The sequence below is a fragment of the Ictidomys tridecemlineatus genome, chromosome 2, assembly GCF_052094955.1.
Source record: "Ictidomys tridecemlineatus isolate mIctTri1 chromosome 2, mIctTri1.hap1, whole genome shotgun sequence".
Taxonomy (NCBI): Eukaryota; Metazoa; Chordata; class Mammalia; order Rodentia; family Sciuridae; genus Ictidomys; species Ictidomys tridecemlineatus.
Window position 1 is genome coordinate 80,401,358 of NC_135478.1, and position 5,878 is coordinate 80,407,235.

The following is a 5,878-nucleotide window of genomic DNA, read 5'->3' on the forward strand; positions in this document are numbered from 1 at the left end:
CTAGAGACAAACATACCTCTAAAGGTACAAAATAAGAAACACACATATCACACCTGGTTCCAATCTACTGGAAACCCAAACGCTGTGCTTCTCATTCATTCTTGTTCTTATCTTTGCTGTATATGTTCACTGATGTCCATATCAAGAAATGCCCTGAACTATTCATAAGCAATAAATCAGTGTACTAATCATTATTATGCATCCTCCTAGTTCCCCCAAATGGCATGGTGGAGTTCATTCCTGAAGAAAGCATGAGTCGAGAGACCCCATCAAAAGCCATGGTAAGGTTGCTTATCTTCCTCTGAAATCCAAGTGTTGCTCTTTAGTTTCTCTTTCTCTTGTAATAGGATATGGTTTCCTTGAGATGACATACACAATTTCCTGAGTGTGCAGATTCTCACTGGAGTGTCTGTTGCCAAATGAGACCTCACTGAAGGCAACATTAACAAGAAACAGTATCAACTGCACACTGTATGATAACAAGCTTTGTGCCTGGCTGTGGTTTTCCCTCCTGGCCATCGAATTCCTTAATTATCACCTAATATAGACCTGTGACACAAATCCCCTAGAAAAGCTGGTGTCATTTGGTGAGAGTGAATTTGCTATGTGTTCCCTTGATTTGCCCACATTCTCAGTGGATTTTTTAATGTCACCAGTAAACAAAAGATTTGAGCACACGGGACAGAGCATGGCTTGATCTTCATAGTGAGTCCTTTTCATATTTACAGGAGGATTCAAGAGGATCCATAGTTGGTATGTATCCTGGCCCCACTCTCTTTCTGTTGCAAAATGTAGATGATGCCAAGAGTCGGAGAGTCTTTTTTCCTTTTGAGTGTAGAGTCTCAGTGATTCCACTACCTCCTTAAGAATGAGAAGTGAGGGGGCTGCAGTCCAAATTAATTTTAAAAAAATCTATGGCATTCTGCATATTTCCTTGAAGCACCTGTGTGAGTTGAGCAAAGTGGTTAGGTCAATGAGAGTTTTATACATGTGTCTCTGTGTGCATTCATGCAACATTATTCTGAGTGTGACTTTGTGTTCATTTTTGCACACTTGTTGTTTCTCTAGATATATACATACCAAGATGCCAATGTTTACATGTTTAAACAAAAAAAGCCATCTCCATTAGATCATGATTTTGTATATGTGTAAATAGATCAAACTGTAAACTTTCCATGTGTGCAGTTCATCCACACCAATACCTCAATTAACATGCAAAACATATCCCATCAAAACCCAGAAAATTTTCACGACACTCTATAAGGAAAAAGCTCGGGTACATTCCTGTCACTTCACCAGTAGCAACTTCGTTTAATAGCAAACCTCACCTGTCAGTAGGCCCTGTATTTAGTCAGTGCATGTGATTGTTCACAACACTTGACTCGAAAAATTTTCAAGTTCATATACATTTTCTGTGAGAGGTGTCAGAATTCATCTTCCAATCCCCATCCATTCTAGGCACAAGTTTCTGGACAGGGCCAATCCTTAACAGTGACCTTCAGGTCCACCAATGCACTATGCTCACTTATGGTGGGTATCTGAGACAGAGGAGATACACAGGCCAGAGGTTACTGTAGCCAAGGAAGGGCTTACTTTGCATGTTCCAACTGACACTGAAAGCTACCTTATTGGGTCTTTTTGTAGACATTTCTTTGTAGAAACATGTTTTAACTGGATGGATTTTCATGGGGCCTGATCAGCACAACTGCAGCTCATGTAGTTACAGAGCAAAAGGTGGGCTCTAGTGAAGGTCCAGCTCAGCACAGCAGTGGTGTTTGATCCCTAGTTTAGATCTGTGCTGCTCCCTGTGTGGCCTGCAGGATATCACATTGACAGTATATATGATAGGTCTTCATAGTGTCAGTCTCAAATGCTGTCCAGGTCCTTCTATTCATACATACATGGATACTGACACTGACTGGTCACTGTGAGGATAGAACTACTGTGGTCATCATTCCTTCTCATCCCTGAACTCCTCCCTGGGCAGAGTGTCTTCATCTTAGTCCATGTCTTCATTCATAAATGCAACTCTATGCTAAGATCTCCCTTGTCAAGCATGTGGGGCTCTACAATAAACCAGGTATCCACCTGGGATCTGACCAGGACCAGCCAGAATCAGTAGGTAAGTTAAGAAGATAGCATTGTGTCCAAGCTTTTCACACACATATCTCATGAGCTCTAGGTGGGACGTGCTTGACCTTGTGCAGAGCCATCTGGATCTTAATGTTGACTTTGTTTATGTAGATTCCTCAGGCCCTCAGAGAGTTCCTGGCACTTTTCACTTTTGTATGACTCCACAGTCTACTTATAAATGAGGAGTATGAGGAGTAAGAACATGCCACCAAAGTGCTGTCCAAGGAAACCCAGGGGAAGGAAATTATTGCCTGCTTCATTTTTAAACTTCAGGTCTTGGCCATCCAAAATAACAGTATTTTAAATTTTATTTTAATTTTAAAACAAAACTTTCAAAGTGGCCAGTAGACCCATGTGCATAAAGCAGAGAACATTTCCTTTTGTCTTGTGAGCAGCTAATCTGATGCTGGCACAGTATATATTCTGCGTGTTTATATTCCTGAAACTATTGGCATTACACTTTGCATGTCAGCTTGGTCTGTTTCAAGGAGACAGTGATAATGTTCCAATGGAAGAAAGTAGTTAAAATTTGACTCCTTACAGCTCCACTCTCTCATTAGAAGGTTTGCCATTGTTTGCAGCATCCTGTTTGAGGCCTCTGACTCCCCAGAACTCGAGAGGGTCTGAGAACCCAGAACAGAGATGAACATGACCCTGACTATTAATATTAGTATCACTATGTTTTCTTTCTAATAAGGAAACCCAGAAACTGAATAAATTATACAGGTGGGTGTGTTTAGCTTACACTTCTGGAGATACAAAAGCATGGCACTGGCAAACAATTGGCTTTAGGGAATACCCTTTAACCTGCATTGCATGATTGGTGGTGTCAGCAGGGATGCAGGTGCAGGAGGGAGACATCACATGGGGAGACAGGAAGCCAGCAAGGATCAGATGATTCATTTGCTCTTCTTATATAACAGGATCTAACAAGGGTTTGAGAAATCTATATTCTTACTTCTGACTCTCATACCGTCAAATGTCCTCAACACCTCCAAGCAGACCCTTCCTCACACAGATTTCACAAATCTCATTGTGGCCATACTGAGAACCAAGCCTCAATCACACAATCTAGTGTGGGATAAAAAACATCCAACCCTAGCAACCATCATAAGCTTAATTGTGTAGAAGAAAGCATGAGTCAATCTTAAGTAACTCTGTTGATGGTGTCTGTGTCTCTAAAGGTTGATATGGAACAAAGATTATGATTCAAGCAGTGATGAGGAAGAGACTGCAGGTAGGAAGAGCCCTTGGGGTATGACAAATTGGGAAAGGTTTCATGGTAAGATTTGAGTTCACCTCCTCATGTGGGAAATTAGAAATGGGAATAAAATAGAAATAAACAGAAATACGTGTTATTTTCATAAAAATAAGAGTTAGTAGTCCTTCTGATATCCTGTTCATAAGAAGACAACTTTTGCTTTGCCAGTTAAACACAATCTTCCATGTTAAGTCCCATTCTGTCCTAAATTCGCCTCTAACAAACATCAAGTAGCTTGACTTTCGTTATTGATTATTTTTTTGCATCATGCATGAAAGAAATAAGATCTGCACTTTAGGTTTGACCGACAATGGAAAGAATCTAGTGGGACATACTTTCTTAGAAGCACTTTGAAAACCTGTAATTGAAGCTCTCACTAGTGATAAGCAGTGAATATGAAGTCACAATTACACTCTGAATGTTCTCTTTTTAGAGCAGCACTTTCTCTTCTGTGTTTTGTCTATTTCTGGTTGAAAATAAACTCCCAAATGTGGGAGACTTAAAAGAAAATTGTTTCAGTTCTCTTTGAACAGGCCACTGTGTTCTCCTGTGAAACAATGGAGAGAAGTTCCTCCTTGAACATGTTTCTAATCTCAAGTCTTCATCTAATTCCCAAGCCCTGGGACTAGGAGGAAAATCTGAATTTGCTTGTATTTAAGAGGCCTAAGTCCAGAAAATCAGGGAGACTGTGGTTGCCTCTTGGAGGAACAGGATGACACAGAATCCCTACCAAGTACAGTGGCGGAATGTGAACTGGAAAAGAGCTCTTGGGATGCTAGATCTATTTCTCATTGCAGAGGTGAGGTGATGGAGGCCAGGAGACAGGAATGCAGACAAGAGGAAGAATGGAGAGCTCTGACTGTGGGTTCTAGAACACCAGGAAAACGAGCAACTCAAATTCTCACCTTGACTTTAACTCTTCCTTTTTTTTTCTAAGGCCACATTATCACCATCAAGGCCATGGTCCACAGAGAAAATATAGGAAGCGATTCAGAGGATGAGGAGGAGGAAAAAAGGACCAGAAATCTGCAAGTAATTGATTTTCTATTGGTTTCTCTTAATTATTCTTTCTTATGTAAAGGCTGTAGATTTTCCATGTTTCATCTTTCCCACATTTTATGACTTTTCTAAAGGTGCTTTCCTCATCCAGATCTTTGAGGTCCTTGGACCTTCAATGTCTGTTAAATCTCTCTGCACTAACATTCTTAGTCATTCCCTGTTTTTTTTTTCACCACAGGCAACACCACTGAATCATGCTGAGCAATACTGCATACCCATACACTGAGTTTGAGTTGTAGGGAGCATCAGAAACACTGAGTTGTTGCCTGATGCATGAGACACAAACAATATGGGTCTGTTTTACTGACCACTGAATAGCTGGGTTCTCCTGCCTTTGCTGGCTCTGAGTATGCATGAATTTACCTTCCTTTACTAAGTTAAGATTACACAATTCGAATGTAGGTCCCCTAACATGAATTGTTTCCAGGGGCCCTCTTCTGATTTAATATGTGGGCTCAATGCAACAAAAGTTTCAAAGCAGTTTAGGAAAAGGAAATGTGAGTCTGGAAAGAATGGGAAGGATAGAAGAGGTCAAATCAGTCCACATATTCTCCATTGCTTTCTTAAGTTTCTTTGTTGCACTTTATGCAATCCACCAGAACCAATTAGTGCACTGAAGGTTCCATAGTTGCATGTGACCATGGCCATGCAAGGAAGGTACAATTTGGTTAAAATCAGTGCAGGAAGCTCTCTGAGGAAAGGCGCTACAGAGGGTAGGGCTGGAGGAGCCAGGGTCCTTGCTCCACCCTGTGTCATCACAGGTGCTGCTCCTCAGGGTCTCAGGTGTGTGCTACTCAGCCTTTACACCCAAATGTCCTAGAGAAACCTTCCCATTCCCTCATGTTCACTCTCTAGGGAAGCACTCAGAAGGTTCTGAAGGTGAATGTCCATGGAAATTTGCTCCTGAGGACATTCATAGACACTCTTCCCACAGACAACACTCTCAGCTGAGGGCAGCATACCAGCCTCAGTGCTCCCTGCCCAGACCCCAGGAGAGATCAGGGCCCAAGTTCATGTTGCACATCCTGAGGACAATTGTGGTCCTGGCCACTCTCTGTGGCCAGCAACTCATCCCAAGTGACCTTTTTACCTTGTTCTGTTTTATAGACCCCATAAGACACCTGGGAGAGCAGAGATCTTGGCCCTGGGATACAGGAGAGATGATACATGCAGTGCACAGAAGCTGAGATTAACCTGTAAGACTCGAAGCAGGAGCTTGTTTTTCGGTTCAAAAGACATAACTGTCTATATTGTATAGAATTTGCAGATTTATATGTTCTTTGTTTAATAATTTTAATATTAGTACTTCATGTTAAATTTTTATATTAAATTATATTTACTTAGTAACAGTTGCTTTTTAAATTCATTCTGTAAAATAAAACACACTAGGGAAGAGAAGTGGGAGGGAAAGGGAGGGAGAAGGAA

General features: G+C 41.2%; 1 long non-coding RNA gene across 1 annotated transcript; it reads left to right on the plus strand.

Moving 5' to 3' along the window:
* Window positions 1-209: 209 nt before the first annotated feature.
* LOC144369852 (uncharacterized) lies at window positions 210-5,666 on the plus strand. The gene is made up of 3 exons (XR_013429666.1): window positions 210-281; window positions 4,332-4,426; window positions 5,561-5,666. It is a non-coding gene; the product is annotated as an uncharacterized LOC144369852 (long non-coding RNA).
* Window positions 5,667-5,878: the final 212 nt, after the last annotated feature.